General features: G+C 38.0%; 1 protein-coding gene across 10 annotated transcripts in view; it reads right to left on the reverse strand.

Moving 5' to 3' along the window:
- Nucleotides 1–18,967, reverse strand: part of LRRC4C (leucine rich repeat containing 4C) — a 1,358,593-nt gene that overhangs the window by 124,585 nt on the left and 1,215,041 nt on the right. For 5 of the 10 annotated variants that reach the window (XM_074401330.1, XM_074401328.1, XM_074401333.1 and 2 more), the window contains one exon: nucleotides 1,580–1,659. The exons of the other annotated variants lie outside the window; for them this stretch is intronic. The gene's annotated coding sequence lies outside the window, so the exon portion shown is untranslated. The remainder of the gene's footprint in view (nucleotides 1–1,579; nucleotides 1,660–18,967) is intronic. 10 annotated transcript variants of the gene reach the window in all.

Consider the following 18,967-nt stretch of genomic DNA (forward strand, 5'->3'; position numbering starts at 1 on the left):
ATGTAGGTAGCATTTTAAAGAAGCCTGGACACTGGATATTCTAGCATCAATATTTCATCTGCTTCCTGGCAGTCTCTTTGCTCTAAACCGTAACATTATTAACAAAAATGATTTGCTTCTCACACCCTCTCCTGTAACCCTCCATGATTTTCTCCATTTGTTTTAATATGTAATACAAAAAGACAAAAGATTTCTCTAGTGTAGAGAATGTATACATTTCATTCACATACATTATAATATTAGATCCTTATGATATTCCTGTAATATCATCCTCTATAACTTGTTACATATCGCTTACGGAAATAAACGTCTGAGAACCCCCAAGTCTAAAGGTTTGAAGATGCAGACGGCTTCTGTCTAAAGTCAACCAACCCTTCAACCTCAGGGTTACAGAATTCTGATTGCAGCCTGGGCGTGGTGGCTCACACCTGTAATCCAAGCACTTTGGAAGCCAAGGTGGGCGGATCACCTAAGGTTGGGAGTTCAAGTTCAAGAGAATTCTGATAGCATTATCTATGGAGCCAAGAACTTAAATGCCCAGTTCTATCTTACTCTAGAATCTTTTGGCTTTTCAACTACCATAACCCAGTTTCTCCCACACAGACACTAAACATGCACACTCCTGATGAAAGCTTTTATAGTGGCCATTACATAATGGATTTGCTGTCAGTTTGTCTAAAATGTGCCTGTTGAAGAAGTGAAAAAGAAAAATCTAATCCATGCTTATAAGTAATAGAGTTTTCAACTAACTAAAACCTACTTAGGCATTTCTCTCCTCTATAAGCAAGACTTTTTAATTGGCTTTAGTCATTTATGTGATCGGAATATTTTCAGCAATGGATAAAACACCATAGGTAATAATATTAAATATATAATATAGTTGCATTAAGAAAGCATAGTGTTAGAATGTTTATTGTGTTAGAATTATAATGTAGTAAATTGTCAAACCAGAGCACATTTTCAAGATGTTTAGCCTAATTCTAGGCCACGTTCTGAAGTAAATATCTCTACACAATGCAGAATATTAACTAAAACTTTAGGCTTCATCAAAATGCTTAAACGCTGTTGTTTAGGCATAAAAATGCATTACTTTTATAAAAGCCTTTTGGTTATTGAATAATGGACAGGTGTCCACAATTTAAAAATCATCTGGGTGTAGTGGCTTACACCTGTAAATTTAGTACTTAGGAAGGCTGAGGTGGAAGGATCACTTGAGGCCAGAAGTTCTAAACCAACCTGCCAAACATATCAAGACCCCTATCTCTACAAAAAAAATTTAAAAATTTGCCAGGCCTGGCGGTGCACACCTGTGCTCCCAGCTACCTGGGAGGCTGTGGTGGGAGAACTGCTTGAACCCAGGAGCTGGAGGCTGCAGTGAGCTATGATGGCACCACTGCACTTCAGCCTTGGCAACACAGCAAGACCTTGTCTCAGAATAGATAAATAAATAAAAATAACATAAATAAGTAATAAGTAGAGTATTAGAACAAAAAATAAATCTTTAAAAGATTATCTAAGCCTATCCCTCATTTCCATTTTTTATATTTGGAAGGAAAAGCCCAGAGGCCACACAACTTACCACAAGTTCCACTGTTGTCTGACACTGTCTAGCTGAGTTACTCTGGCCAGTCCCTTCTTTCTCACTCTCAGTTTCTTGATCTGCAAAATGAGGTGATTGAAACTAGATGATGTAAGAGTCCCACACAGCCTGAAAATGCCGTTTTTCTACAAGACTGGAAACCACAGCTTAGAACATTTCCTCTCTAGAAGCAACACACAGGAAGATGAAAAGATTTTTAAGTGGCACTTAGCACTATTGATGTTCCAACTCATTGATACTATAATCTCAGCTTGATACTTTAGAACCACACAGATTGCTAGTATCCACCACAGACCAGCAAAGCAGAAGAGAAAGGCTGTTGGCATACTCTTTGCCTGAGAAATGTTGCAACCGAAAATCAGACCAGAGACACAGTCAATCTTTTCCTCCCTCTTCTGAAGATCTGGTGACTCCTCTTTGGGACTTGCCTTAGGAATTTCTCCAGGAGAAATTTTTCACTGAGGACCTGGGAGTCCAGCCCTTGACTGAACCCCAGGCAAGGATGCATTTCCTCCTGGAAGGCTCTCTGCCTGAACAAGTCATTTAAAATCAACCTTAAAAGGAACTCCAGGCTCCAGGGAGCGGCACAATTTAGCATCTTTTAATCAGCTGTCTGGCCTTGTTTGGTCTTTTTTGAAGCCTTTTTTTTTAAATTGTATTACAATTTTATTATGTTAATAAACAAAGAGTTGCTATGCATGATTTTAAAAGGCAAATTCAGCCTTTGAATGAAGACTGTGTCATGATCATGACTCATGCTTTAACTACATTTACTTATCTTCCATTCTTCATTCTTGTATGGAACAATAGCTCTTAAGTGGCTTTTATTTATTTTTTAAATGAGTTTCATGTTTCCACCCCCTTTTTCCTTTTCATTATTACTGTTTCTAGCAGAAAAATCAGAAAGTTGGGGAATGATTTAAGTTTGTAAAATCTGAGAGATCATCTGCACTGAAACTCAATTTCATTAAATGGTTTAGGAGATTTAAATGTAATAACTCAGGCCGGGCCCAGTGGCTCACGCCTATAATCCCAGCACTTTGGGAGGCCGAGGCGGGTGGATCACGAGGTCAAGGGATCAAGACCATCCTGGTCGACATGGTGAAACCCCGTCTCTACTAAAAATACAAAAAATTAGCTGTGCATGGTGGCACGTGCCTGTAATCCCAGCTACTCAGGAGGCTGAGGCAGGAGAATTGCCTGAACCCAGGAGGCAGAGGTTACAGTGAGCCGAGATCACGCCATTGCACTCCAGCCTGGGTAACAAGAGTGAAACTCCGTCTCAAAATAAATAAATAAATAAATAAATAAATAAATAAATAAATGTAATAACTCAACAAGGCAGTACCCAGATACCATGTATGTAAAAGTGGGTGCTGCCAGTGTCCCCAGTAATTAAGCCAATAATTAAACCAGAGTTTAATTGATTAGATTAACTTTTATGACATACGCAAGTGAACCCAAAACACTGGGTCCTATTGGCATTTAATATGTAAAGAAAGCTAGTATCTGTACCTAAATAATTGCATACACAATGTGGTCAACAGAGAGTATACAAATTCTAGAAAAAAAAATGTATCAGTCCAAAAAATAACAATTCTCTTAGTAGCATCATATTATTGTCATCTATTATGACAAGCCTAAAAAACCCAAGCGTTCATCAAAGAAGCAATTCAATAGAATGTTTTCGGCATGCTCTTCTTTTAACTAAAAAGAGAATATGAAATGAGAAGAGAAAAAGTAAGACTTTTTTTATTCCAGTCTGAATAAAAAATATTCTTTGAAGCTCCTCATGGTATGCATGACAAATAAACATATATATCTTGCTTTCTGCAACAAAAGAACTGTATTATGTCTCTTGGCAATTAATTAATGTTGTCTCCAATATTTCTAGAAAATTAATATCAAATTCATTGGAATGTGGCTTCTGGAACAAGAGGACCTCTGGTCCATTTCCTGTATGGTAATGTAATGACAAGAAGATACATTTTTAAGTTTTATGTGTTCAAATTGGTTAAGAAAGGTAAATTTCTATACTATAATTAATGTGTATCAACAGTTTTCAAACAATTTTAGCAATGGAGCTCTTCTTTGAAAGAACAGCTTGGGCCTGACATAAGCTAAGGCACTTTAAATGTCTATCATTGGCTAAGAATATACTTTATATTTTGTGGCATTCACCAAGTACCTTCATAAAATTTGAAAGGTAGTTAGAAAACTATTCTTAAAATTCAAACATCTCATATTATTGATGAGAAAACTGAGTCTTCAAAAGAAGAAGTGATATGTCTCACAACTAGTTAGAGCCAAAAGTTAGAATTCATAACTGGTTCATTTATTCAACTGATGTTTATTGAGAGCTCTCTATGAACTCATTTTGTGCTAAGTTTCCTATGTATGTTACATTTATTATTTTTAATTGATCATTTATATTTTATTTAATTTGTTGGCATTTAATCACTTCCTAGCCAAAGAATTTTTTTTTTTTTTTTTTTTTTTTTTTATATAGAGTCTCACTCTGTCACCCAGGCTGGAGTGCAGTGGCGTGACTTTGGCTCACTGCAACCTCCACCTCCCAGGTTCAAGGGATTCTCCTGCCTCAGCCTCCCAAGTAGCTGGGATTACAGGTGCCCACAACCGTGCCCAGCTAATTTTTTTGTACTTTTAGTAGAGACAGGGTTTCACCATGTTGGCCAGGCTGGTTTTGAACTCCTGACCTCAAGTGATCTGCCCACCTTGGCTTCCCAAAGTGCTAGAATTACAGGCGTGAGCCACCACACCTGGCTGAAAACTTATGTCTGTTAACCAATAATCAAATCTGCCTTCACCATGTCGCATGTGTAAAGAACTAAGAATATGTTAGAAAAGGCAAGTGTACCTAGAAGTTTATAATCTGTTTAAGTAGTGTAGATGCACGAACAAGAAATTTGCTTTAAAAAACCAGGATGACATTTCAGGGCTAAGTATTATACAGCAATGAATAGGTTGGCCCCAGAAATGTATAACCCAAAATTTGGCCCTTTAAGTGCTGAACTAAAGAAGAAGCCTCATGGTCTCTCTGACAACCCCCAGTCTGAGCTCTCAGTCTCTCAATCCTCTGTCTCCTGTCTCTCCCAAAGCACAGGATAAAGTTGTTTTCAGAAGTTTCCTTATCTAAAGCCCTGATCCACCAAAGAATTTTCATGAACTGAACTCCTATCATGGGAAGAAGGATAAGTCTGTCAACACACCTGGATAGACTTTTGCCATAAATCATTGTTTGCTCTGCAGCCCAACAGACTTGGTCTCAGGCCATTGCATGTTCTTCAAGCCCACTGAACTTTCCTAATAATCATTTACTCCCCTCAAAATCATCCACACTTCCTTACTTCACTTTGGGTGGTAGGGTAATCGCTGCGGTTCTCTCCCATACATGTTAATAAACTTGCATGCCTTCTCACTTATTAACCTGCCTTTTGAGAGTTGGTTTTCAGCAGTGGGCTAAGGGGAAGTTTTCTTTTGGCCCTGAAGTATATGTTATGTAAAGAGAGATTCTTAAAATGGGAGCTCATTGGGACTGACTTTAAGTATCTGAATAAGCTTCAATGAAGAGATAAAATTTGACCTTAAAGTATTTATTATTACTACTTTTATTGTACTAAAGACTTTGGTATATTCCATGGCATCTGGATTGCAAGAACTGTATAAATAGACTTTTTCCAAATAATAGCTCATTAAAAAAACTAGGACAAAATGGCATTATAACATCAATAGTCTCCTAAAGAGTTATTCAGCAGTTGGGCAGTTCATTCTTCAGCTACTTTGTTTGTGACCTTTTTTTTGTAAAAATCCTGATCTTTTTCATCCATGAATTAGACCAGTAAGCATTTCAAAATTGACTAAATCTTCATCAATTTTGGCCATTTCCTGGGACCAAGTAGAAATTGTGTTCAAATTAATCTCTTACACAATTTCCTGACTTAATTCTCACCCAAGTCAGTTACCTTTCCCTCCCCTAAAGAATGTAACTATCTACATTTTGTTTGAAAACTCTCTTAGTTTTTTACTCTATTATTTGCATATGTTACTATATTATTTATGAATAAATGCCATTTTTCTCATCTATATAGAAGCCCAAGAAATTGAAAACCATGGCTTATACCTAAATACAGTGTTTTGCCAAAGAGGCACTTTATAAATAGTCACTGTTGTAATTTGCTTTTAATGGAAAAGCCCACACGTTACAGAATCTATACTAGTCAATGAGTAGGTGCTGAGTAGGTGCTGACAGCCTACAACTTGTTGCTTTTGATGATTTATTGATAGGACCCTCAAATCCTAGGACCTAACATGTGATACATTTTAATGGTTTTCTAGTCTATATTATTCCATTTCAATCTATTTCATTTTGAAAAATTACAGGTTCACTGAATGATAAAATTGATTTTATCATCATCTCTGGGTGCATGCATTCAATCAAATTATTAATTTATTCTAAGGATTATTTTATTTACTTGTAGAATGTAGATAACAGTATTATCTCTTTCATAGGATTCCTTTTAGTATTAAATGAAATGCTACCACTAGCGCTGGGCTTAGGGCTTAGTGTTCAATAAAGGCATACTATGTTTATAGATATTATTATTTTAATTATTTCTACCATTATATTAGTATTATAAATTCAACTTCGGATATTTGAAAACTGTTAATTTATGTTAAAATTCTTAGATACATGCTACATATTGTTAAAGTCTGAGGTTTTTTTGTTTTTTTTTTTTTTGAGACTGAGCTTTTGCTCTTGTTGCCCAGGCTGGAATGCAGTGGCATGATCTCAGTTCACTGCAACCTCCGCCTTCCAGGTTCAAGCGATTCTCCTGCTTCAGCCTCCCAAGTAGCTGGAACTACAGGTGCCCGCCACCACACCCAGTTAATTTTTGTATTTTTAATAGAGACGGGGTTTCGTTATGTTGGCCAGGCTGATCTCAAATTCCTGACCTCAGGTAATCCACCTGCCTTGGGCCTCCCAAAGGGCTGGGATTACAGGTGTGAGCCACTGTTCCAGGCCCTCATGTCCTAACTTTTTATCAATTGTTAAAGGAAAAGAAAAAAGACAATACATAGAATTGGTCATTCTCCTTCTAGACATCAAATACTCAACATTATTTTGTTTTTGGTTAACTCTGCAGACTTTGATTTAGTACTTCATCTCTGTAGTGATTAAGGAATGTGGAAAATAACATGACATTTCATTTAGATGCTTCTTTGAGGTGACATACATGACAGATTCATTCTTCTAACTTAACTGTGATGAAATTCATCTCATCTTCTATTAGCAGCAGAAATATGAACAGAAGCATATGATCGCCCTCATCCCTACTATTTGTACCAGAGAAGAAGATATTAACTGAAAGAAACTGAAATATATTTTCTGGTTTTTTAATAATTCTGATATGAGCCCTCAAATCGTTGCATACCCACGAGGTTATAAGTAAAACCATCATATTTTTATTTTCACCTTCTTTAGATTGTAAAAGTAGGTAGTTCCTTTATAACTCGCTACTAATACAATTTTCATCTAAACAATAAGCATTAGAAATAAAAGGTATATGTATGAGAACTATGTTCAAATTTCTTCTAGTATTTATGCTCATAGGAAGAAACACTGATTTGTTTACTATTTCTTCCATGACTTATCAGAAATCTAAGCATGTTAACACACCAAGAAAGAGAAAATACCAACTGCTCAGTGGGAAGTAAAGGGAGGCTGTTTCCCCAGGTGGAGTTTATGGTTGTCTTTTAATCACTGAAGAGACTGAATTTTTCCTCAGTCTAAACTAATCTTGCTTGCTTTCAATCATGTCCCCTCTGAGCCTCTAACTCCTTCCTTTTCTAGCTCGCTCTCTGTTTTTTTTAAACTAATTTAAAAGTGGACCTTTTTTAATCATCATGTCTGCCATCAGCATCAACACTTCAAAAGACATCTCCAGTGCACCCACTGAGTGTACCACACTTTTTTCATTTTGTTAATTGAATGGTTCTTAAACAACCTCATTATCTGCCCACAGCACTTAGCATTTTCCTATTATAAAGCTATCCTTTGTAATGTCTTCTCTGCCTACCAGAAAGGCTAGAATCTTGCTTTTAGTAGCTCCCAACACAGGGCTGACCATGAGTCTATACGCAAACCCCCATGTTTACAGATTGCAATGGATTAAGTGAAAGTAACTCATTGAGAACTTATTCAAGCCAAGCTATAAAATGTATACAATCCTATGACATAGATAACGCTATACCCATTTCAAAAGAAAAAAAATGGAAGCAAAATGAGATTCTATCGCTTATTGAAAATTACAGAGAGTCAGCTTTTGGGGTGGGATTCCCAGAGTCTATACTCTAGGTCATTACACTGTCAATACTAAGCACACACAGGTTTGCTCTCTGGAATGTGTGTGTGTGTGGAGGGCGGGGGGGGGGGCGCATATTTTGTTTGTTTTTCTGTCTCTGATGTCTTTGAAGGTCTTGATATTCTCTGTTGTCCAGATAGAGGGATCATGTTATCTTCCAGATGGTTCTAGCTGTTTAAAGTTCTCTCCCTGAATTCCAGTTCTAGAAAAGTTTGGAAGAATTAGCAGTCATTTCTACGTATAGTGACTGCACATCTACAAATGCCTATAGGCCACCTGAAACTAGGGAGTTTGGAAAACCTCCTCTCCTTAGTAGAACATGATTTTATGTCTCTTCTCTAAAGAGGTTTTATATATGCAGCTTAAAAAACACATAAAAACTCCCATGTAGAGTAATGTTAACCTCATTTGTAAGTAACTGTGAATCGAGGTATTCCACTGTAGTAACTGCATACGGTAAAAGTCTTGTGACATGATTAGTTTTCTACACTTTCTCATCTTTGCATCTCTACCTAGGATGGCTCTCTGCCTTTCCATCCTTCTCTGGCTAAAGCAGTCTCATTCTTCCGGGTCAAGTTCCAGTGTCATTTCTTTTATAAAGCTTTTTCAACATCTCAGTTCTCTCTCCTTGAGTTTTCCCAGCATTTTATTCATGTTCCTAAGATAGCACTAATAACAATGCATTATATATTTCTCACTCTATAGACTAGGTTTTTCAACTTTAGCACTGTTGATTTTTTGGGTTTTTTTTTTTTTTTTTTTTTTTTTTTAGACAGAGTTTCACTCTTGTTGCCCAGGCTGGAATGCAATGGCATGATCTCAGCTCACTGCAACCTCCGCCTCCCAGGTTCAAGTGATTCTCCTGCCTCAGCCTCCTGAGTACCTGAGACTACAGGCATGCACCACCGCATCTGGCTAATTTTGTATTTTTAGCAGAGATGTGGTTTCTCCATGTTGGTCAGCTGGTCTTGAACTCTTGACTTCAGGTGATCCACCTGCCTCAGCCTCCCAAAGTGCTGGGATTATAGGCATGAGCCACTGAGTCTGGCCTCTAATTAGTTTTTTGTTTTTTTTTTGTTTTTTTGTTTTTTTGGTTTTTTTTGTATTGCTGCTTTGTGTGTTGTAGAATGTTTGGTAGCATCCATGGTCCCTCTCCACTGGGTAACGGTAGCATCAGGTCAGGTGTGGTGGCTCATGCCTGTAATCCCAGTGCTCTGGGAGGCCAGGGAGGAAGTATCATTTGAGGACAAGAGTTGAGATCAGCCTGGGAGACCACAGGCATGGTGGTATGACCCTGTAGCCCCAGCTACTTGGGATTTTGAAGCAGGAAGATCACTTGAGCCCAGAAGTTCGAGGCTGCTGTGAACTAGGATCTTGCAGGTACACTCTGGTCTAGGTGACAGGGTAAGACCCTGTCTCTACAAATGAAAAAGGAGTAGCACTTCCCCTTCAATTGTGAGAATGAAAAAGGTTTGAAGTAATAGATTCCCAGTTACTCTGATTTGCTCATTACATATTTTATGCATGTATCAAATATCACTTGTACCTCATAAATATGTACAATTATTACTTATCAATAAAAAATATGGTCTTTGGACATTGTCCTTTGAGGAATAGGTAAAACTGCCCCCAGTTGAAGATGACTGCTTCAGATCAGAGACTACAAGGGCAGTGACTGCTTTTTTTCATCCTATATACCCAAGTGTATCAGGGCTGATACTGCTGTTACTACAGTAACAGCAAGCAATTGCAATCTCTTGGCTGGAGGCCAGGCATGATGGCTCATGCCTATGATCCCAGCATTTGGGGAGCCTGAGGCAGGTGGGTAACTTGAGGTCAAGAGTTCAATACCAGCCTGGCCGACATGGCGAAACTCCATCTCTACCAAATAATACAAAAATTAGCCAGGTGTGGTGGCAGGCACCTGTAATCCCAGCTACTCAGGAGTATGAGGCAGAAGAATTGCTTGAACCTGGGAGGCAGAGGTTCCAGTCAGCTGAGGCCATACCACTGTACTCCAGCCTGGGCAACAGAGCAAGACTCTGTCTCAAAAAATAATAATAATAAATAATAATCTCTTGGCTGAAGTTAAGTTAGTCTCATTTCTCAATAAGAATATACAGAATTATAAAATTCACTGTGTTCATACTTCATTCAAATGTGAAACAAAGTGACTGTTAAAGATGGATTCAAAAGTAATGAGATCAAAAGTATTTGCATATCAGAATAAGAAAATTGTATTTTTGTATACTTAATAAAAATTACACACACTACATATGACCATATGTGTACATATACGTAATATATTGCAATATGTATCTGTGTATATACATGCCCACACAAAAAGAATAACCTTTATGGAGAACTGCATTCAGGAAACTGTACAGAAGTTATCTGATATCTCTGAATACATTATACCTAATACTTAAATGCTCTGTTTCCTAAAAAAGGCCGGACTCTTACTTTTTTTCCTTCAAAGATCCATTCATAAAGAAAGTGATGCTTATTTTAAAATTTCAAAATCAGGAGGCAGTTGATAAAATAGAGAGGCACAGACAGTATGCTACTGCCTTTTGTTCTGATAAGATATTAATTGCTACCCAATTTACTGCAGAATAAAGTGTAAAAGAAAATAAAATTTCAGGACTCTCTAAATTTATTATGCTGAGTGGGAAGTTAAGCACTGAAGACTGTCACATTGCATGTTTGCAACTTCTGCTTCTTAGATTATAGGTTAACTCTTTTCTCCATTTTTCTTGTTCTATAAATGATTAGGAAAGAGCAGAGACCAGACCTCTCCCAATTCTAATCACGGGATCCTTGTTATAGATGAACTGCCTTCTTTATTATCTTGTAACTAACTCAGACCACATGGCACAACAGACCCCATTACTATTACATCTTCAGTGTACAATATCAAATACAACTTTTGCAAAAGAAGAACACCTCGACTAATCTGACCCTTGTAACTATGCATTAATCTTTATAGAGAAAGATGCTGAAATTCTGTTAAGCTTCTCTGTATAATCTTTGTCTGTAGAAATGATCTCAAACTTCTATACTTCGGAACACTGACTTCTATTCCTTGGAATCTGTGCTTACTGGGCAGCGATCCTCAAACTTTGTGCTTGAATAAACTCTCTTTAAATTTCTAGGACTTGCATGGTGGCTTATGCCTATAATCCCAGCACTTTGGGAAGCTGAGTTGGGTGGATCACTTGAGGTCAGGAGTTTGAGACCAGCCTGGCTGATGTGATGAAACCCCGTCTCTACTAAAAATACAAAAATTAGCCCAATGTGGTGGTGGGTGCCTGTAATCCCAACTGCTTAGGAGGCTGAGGCAGGAGAATAGCTTGAACCCAGGAAACAGAGGTTGCAGTGAGCCAAGATTGCCCTACTGTACTCCAGTCTGGGCCACAGAGTGATATTCTGTCTCACACCAATAATAATAATAATTCTGACCCTTTCAATTATTTTATGTTGACAAGTTATCTGACAGTGCTTATTTCTATAGACTAGTTAGCCATTTATTTGAACTGAAGACCAGAACCACTGTGATTTTCATATGGACTTGTGATGAGAGACTTTTTTTCACTGTGTCTACCTTTATCTATTTCCTGAGCTGTGTTTTTAATCAAAGTTATAAAAGTGAGATAGAATTGTCTTTTCATGTCCATGAAAATCTGTTATTCTCACTGGGATGCTGTAAGCAGTAGTAGTATATTTTGTGAGAAACAAATGTATAAACAAGACCAGACCTTCCCAAGCAGTCAGAAAGGAGGTCAGTGAGAACCAATGTGCATAATCTCTTACCCATTGTGAAGGACCATAATTTTACTGGTCCCTTGCTATTGGTTGCCTCTTTTTAATTTTAGATACATTAATTATACCTCTCATTATAATACTATGAAATATAGATGATTCTTGCTTCTGTAAAAGGGAGGCAATTAAATATCAGGACAACAAATATACTGTGTGATGTTATTTACTTATTTATTTAATTTTTTTTGAGATGGAGTCTTGCTTTGTCACCAGGCTGGAGTGCAGTGACATGATCTCAGCTCACTGCAACCTCCACCTCCCGAGTTCAAGCAATTCCCCTGCCTCAGCCTCCTGAGTAGCTGGGACTACAGGCGTACGTCACCACACCCAGTTAATTTTTTGTATTTTTCTCAGAGACAGCGTTTCACTATGTTGGGTAGGATGGTCTCGATCTCCTGACCTCGTGATCCACCCGCCTTGGCCTCTCAGAGTGCTGGGATTACAGGCGTAAGCCACTGCACCTGGCCTGTGTGATATTATTTAATGGCCCAGTGTGTGAGGCAAAATTCACCCCTTCATTATTCTGTGATACAAACTGAAGGTATAAGGAGCACCTCCGAGTATACAGAAGTTCCTTTTGTGCCCACTCCTCCTCTAAATAGCTACATGGAGAGTCAAACCTACAAACAGATATTTCCAAATCTCCACATTTCCTGATCCTTTCCCCAGCTCCATGCCCCAAAGCCTGGCTCAAAGAAAAGTAAAAATAATGAAAATGCAGAGTGCTACGTATTAGTGGAACAGGTCAATTCAAAGGTCAGGGGCCCTGCATACCTGAAATAAGAAACCAAGGAAGAAAGAGCACCTTCACCTAGAACTAAAAGGTCTCCTTTCTGATTGCAGTTGAAAGAAACACCTTGGCTCCAATAAGTCACTTTAATTGAAAGGAGTTTATGTCATTCTTTATACAAATTTCCGTTCTTAGGATACATTGACAAAGAAGTCATTTCCTGGGATTCTCACTGTGGCGTTTTGTGTTATGACACAGCAAAGAACACACCTGTTCATTAGGCTGCTACTTTTTGGGTGCATGTTGGACTGCCTTCTTTGGAGTTCAGTGTTAGGAGGTCCATTTGGCATCTGGACACTGCTTCTAACCAGCTGCATAAATTTGCATTCTCCAACCATCAATGAATTATTTAAACTTATATTCTATGCACTTACCTATTTATACATCTCTATCCTATTTCATGAAATCAGATGGCTTTGATGACAAGATTCAGATGAAAACACTGTATAAACCACACAATATTATTCCTACTTAATGACAGTGGCAACATTACTGACCATGAATAGGCTGATCATCTCAAGTAGTGGTACACACACACACACACACACACACACACAGAGAGAGAGAGAGAGAGAGAGAGAGAGAGAGAACCCTAACACACATATGTATATATATATATACACACATTCACCTAAGTCACACACACCATGAATATACATCTATACACACATACAATCATAATATACCCACCTAATATACACGTATACACAGCCCTAACATATATATGTATATACACACATACATACACACAAACACCCACCTAACATATACTCTCCCAATACACACACACAGAGTACCTGAAGGAACAGAGAGCTCTCAAGACAAATGGATCTCACCACCTATTTTATAGTTCTGAGTCAGCACACAAAGATTCCATTTTATCTTGATAGCGATGTGAAAAGGTCAAGTATTGATTTAGGTTTTCAAGAGAAGGCAAAAATGAAAAGCGCTTTCTGAAAATATCTGCTACGCTTTACTTTCATTCATGGTTTCTCTGTGGAGCGGAGATGGCTTGAAACTCACAAGATGGCAAAGATAAAATAGCCCAGCTTATGAACGTGGCTGTAAGATTGATTTTGCTTGTTCCTCTGACCTTTATTACACAAAGTAGAAAATTCCTACATGGTTCCAAAACAGAAAATAAGTGAAATGAATATAAAGCAATCAAAAGCTTTATGTAATCCATATATATGGCATATTTTATGTTTATTCACATAAACAGTATGTTTTATAAAAGCACTTTTATATAGATACATCACTGCACAAAACATCTTCAATACTTTCTTTTTGAAAAATAGGAGACTTTTGCCTTATTTTCCCAAACCTAAAGTCTCTCTTATTACAAAATAAAATGTTTACAGATGTAAAATTATGATATCTGGGTGACATCTTAGAGATGTCTGAGACACTGAAGAGAAAATAATTTTGGATCAGAATTTTCACCTAATCCTCAATTGTGCCACTTGGCATTTCTACAGATGGTAGCAATCCCTAAATATCTTTATAATAGCTGCAGAAACATTGTGCTTAATTCCAAAGTTATTGTTTACCTAGGTATATACTTATGTTCAAATATCTAAGTTTACTTCTGGACTAAGAAATGTAATAAGACTTGTAAAACCAGTTTAACTCTTTGAAGTATGTTTGACTTTACGATGGCAAATTTTCAAAAACATAATACATACCAAGAACTATAAAAAATGATCTCCTCTTGTTTGTTTGTTTACTTGCTGTTGTGGGCTAACTACCAAGCAAAGAAGCAAGTTGGTATAAAAAATTTGTAGAAAAACAGATACAGCAGCTGGACGCGGTGGCTCACGCCCATAATCCCAGCACTTTGGGAGGCCAAAGTGGGCAGATTGCAAGGTCAAGAGATGGAGACCATCCTGGCCAACATGGTGAAACCCCGTCTCTACTAAAAAATACAAAAATTAGCTGGACGTGGTGGCGTGAGCCTGTAGTCCCAGCTACTTGGGAGGCTGAGGCAGGAGAATTGCTTGAACCTGGGAGGCGGAGGTTGCAGTGAGTCAGGATCGCACCACTGCACTCCAGCCTGGTGCCTGGTGACAGAGCAAGACTCTGTCTCCAAAAAAGAAAAAAAAAAAAAGATATAGCTTGTTTTGAATGCCAGATATGATATTTTCTAGCTGAAAGACCTAAGACTTGTTAATCTTGGTAAGTCTCAGCCATCTATAAAATAACTGCAACTACATCAGAAAATGCTTGTGGTGACTAAATGAGATAAGCAATGTAAATGACTTTCTGTGTTGCACACTCATGTCTCTTCAAAAGATCAGGGTGAACATTATTTGCTCTTAGTAAGAGAAGTGATGGAAATACACAACTTATGGATTATTAAACTTAACCCTCCGGATGTACTGCAGTCCAAATGCTACACATTACCTGGGGTCCAAATCCTGGCTTAACAGAGGCCACCTGAGGTATCCTGTGAAAGTCAAATAACCTTTCTCTGTCTCAGTTTCTCTCAACAGTAAAATGGAACAACAGTGAGACATCTCATTGCGTTGTTTGAAGCATCAAGTAAGTCAATACTTACAAAGGGCTTATCATACATTAATACTTTGAGGTCCTGCTTACATTATGAAGAGTTTATTCACACCATATAATTTTTTATCATTGAAAATCATGCCTTTTTTTTCTTCAACTCTATTACTGAAAGCAGATTGTCAAACAATCAGATGAATTCAATTTCTCTAGACCTTATATTTAAAATAGATAGTGAAAACAGCTATCTGGTCAGCATCTCCTTCTAGGTCTCAATCTTTTCTGACCTTTCCTGTAGCCTTGTGGGTGACACTTGAATCCTGGTTGTGTCCCCAGACGTGCGTGGCAATGCTAACAAAGCTCCAAACTACCAGCAAATGCTGAGAACAAGTAATTTTTCATATTTTGTCCTAATCGAATGATTAATAGGGCTGATAAGATACAATGTTAGTCAATCACACTTTAATTAAAATGAGTGCTTAAAGGTAGATTTAGATGGAAGGTAGAAAAGAGAGCATAAGGGAACTCGGGATCTGAGTAAAGCATGGTGATGACATAGATTGTGGAGGGAGCAGAATGGTAAAGCTGGACAGCGAAATTTCAGCCACCTTCTGCTCACTTGTACATTCTCTGCACATGATCCATGTTTCATATTCCCCAGGCTAATGAAGACAGAAGATCACAGATCAATGTTTCAAAATGCTATTGCTATTGTGATATATTATTTTTAGATCTATCTATTCAACTCCTCCTCTTTTTTCTGTTTTTTTGTTTGTTTGTTTTTTGTTGTGTTTTGAGACGGAGTTTTGCTCTTGTCACCCAGTCTAGAGTGCAGTGGTGCAATCTCTGCTCACCGAAACCTCTGCCTCCCTGGTTCAAGCAGTTCTCTTTCCCTAGCTGGGATTTCAGGCATGCACCACCACGCTCAGCTAATTTTGTATTTTTAGTAGAGATGGGGTTTCTCCATGTTGCCCAGGCTGGTCTTGAAACCCCAACCTCAGGTGATCCACCCACCTAGGCCTCCCAGAGTGCTGTGATTATAGGCATGACCGACCGCACCCAGCCAACTCCTCCTTTTTCAAAATCTGATACACATAATAGAACTTCTAGAATTATATAGTTGTGTGTTTGTTCCTGTATGACATATGCATATGGATGGATATTTTCATTCATTATTCAACACATTTATGAGTACCTATTATGTGCTTTCTTCCAGACACTGAGGATGTAACAGTAAATACAACAAACAAAATGTCTTTTCTCTTAGAGTACTAGACGGAGAGAGAGAGATAATCAAAAAAATGAGTAAGCTTTTTGTTTGTTTTCTGTCTTTTTGGGACAGGGTCTCACTCTGTCACCCAGGCTTCAATGCAGTGGTCCAAATATAGCTCACTGTTTCCAGGAACTCCTGGGCTCAAGCCATTGTCCCACCTCAGCCTCTCAAGTAGGTGAGATTACAGGTACAACCAACCATCCCTAACTGTAATTTATTTATTTATTTTTATAGAGACAGGGTTTCTATGTTGCTCAGGCTGACCTCAAACTCCTGGCCTTAAGCAATCCACCCACCTTGGCCTCCCAAACTCTGGGATTACAGGCATGAGTCTCCACATCCTGCCCGAAAAATTAATAAATTCTCTTGTATTTCAGATGATGATAAATGCTTTGGACAAGAGTCCCACTCAATCAGAGAGGATGGATGAGAACTGTAAGGATAGGACTATACTCTTACACCTGTGGACAAGCAAGAGCTCCTGACAGGGTGACACCTGAGCCAAACCCCGAGGTGGTCTCAGATGTGCCATAAAACCACCTGCTCTAGAACATTTCAAGCAAAGGAAACAAGAAAAGCAAAAACACTGAGTGTGGAGCAAGCCTCATATGTTTGAGAAACACTGGAAAGTTCCTGAAACTTTCATGATGATTCTAGCTATTGCTCCAAAGTGTCAACACAGCAAAGGTGATAAACACTCAATGTTCGGCTATATCTGTTCCCCCTACTCAAGATACATGAAGCCTATCCAAACGCTATTCATAATCTCTAAGAGAGCTATTTTTAGAAAATTATGCAGAGTAATTTGTTTAGTCTAATAATGGCTAACCCGAACAGAGTTGAGGCAACAGGGGAGAAATGCTCACTGCATCTGCTCTGAGGCTGTGTAAGTGCCTTCCTGCAGGCTACTTTGCCTCTGAAATTCAGCCTCTTCACTCACAAAATGGGAAGACTAGAATTCACCCCATGCATGTCACTGAGTAACGCTCTAGCCTTAGGATGAGAAGGACTTGATCATGAAGAATCACTTTCCACCCAAATATAAAATATTTTGGTATAAAAACTCATTTGAATGAAGGCTCTTTGTCTGCCAACTTCACTTGTCTGTGAGACAACGAAGTCTTTAAAAGGAAGCCAAAAATATCCTGCAGAAAACAAATTTGATACTACATCATTGATATACCAACCCATGTTTCACTATTTCTGGCAAAGCTACAAGAATCTAACTCAGAGTCCATTTATTTATTCCTTAAACACCATTCTACCATTCCTAAATACAGAGTTTCCTATTATGACTGTCAATCAACTTCACCTTTGAGATCTATAACCTTTTTAGTTGTGTTGAATTGCTTTGTATCCACTCATGCATTCTGCAGAGCCACATCTACCAACTGACTCTAGGGATTTGATCGCAAAGCTCTCCTAGTATCTAGGGATGAGGGCAAATATTTGGCTAGGGTAGGGAACCACTCGCTCTATTGTGGAAAGATCGTAGTTTGGGAATGCCATCATCCCATGTTCAAGAGCCAAGATCACCACCAAAAATTAGAGTCACATTGAACGGAACCTCATCTCAGAGTCTCCATTTTCTGTTCTTGGAACTGGAGGTAATAATGACAAACTTGCAGGGTTGTAGGGAGTGTTGGGAACGATATACATAAAAATCTTGAAAGAGTGCATGGCATAGCTCCCTTCAGTTCCTTCACTGCCCTATAAATGGCTTAAACCTAGGACTCTGGCTTCTGCAAATCTCAACACATCCAGCATATAACTGTGCCCAGAAAAGAACAGAGACTCTTAAGTAATTCCATACTTGCATAAGTGAATGAATGAACCAATAAATAAATGAACAAATAAAAAAAATTCTAAATCAACCCATCAATTAACTACATAATCACAGTTCCTGAATCCTTACAAATCAAGAAGGAAGATACAATACACCTTTATCATACCTTCTCTTAATGAATACTAAATGGTGTAGTATTCATAACTGCAGATGTAAAGTATTTCTTATCTTTACAGCCAGAATCTTACTTTAGTAGGCACAAAGATACAGGCTGAGAACTGTGCTCCTAGGTACTCTGGCAGAAGGCAGGAAGTCATTTTCTTTAGACGAGAGCTTTAGCTTCAGCTACAGTGATTCATTCTCTTTTACAAGGAGGAATCCATTTATGTCTTCAGGAGACAGATTTATCAAGCCATCAGGTGTTTCTGCCAATCAACTCCTACCAAAGCTCTGATGCTTTATTTCATTAGCACAGGCACTTTCCATTAATTTGGACACTGTTTAAGAGTGTTAGTTCCAAAGAACATAGTTTTTTGGCTCTGGCATTTTGAAGGGCTATTTAGTACATCACTGTAATAAGTTGATCCCTTGCCAAGAAAGATCACCCAATTATAATCAGTTTCTGAAAATATGATTCTATTGCTTGGTCCAGAAATGTTTATTGTGCTTTACCTGGAATTGAGAGAAACAAATCCAAAGAATTCTATCAGCTGAGTAGAGAAGACTGAACAAAACAAAATATGAAAGTATTTTCTTTTTTCCCTTCCTCTTTTTCTTCCATGAAAATAAAGACACAACATATTTACTA

Source organism: Saimiri boliviensis, chromosome 6 (assembly GCF_048565385.1).
Source record: "Saimiri boliviensis isolate mSaiBol1 chromosome 6, mSaiBol1.pri, whole genome shotgun sequence".
Classification (NCBI taxonomy): Eukaryota; Metazoa; Chordata; class Mammalia; order Primates; family Cebidae; genus Saimiri; species Saimiri boliviensis.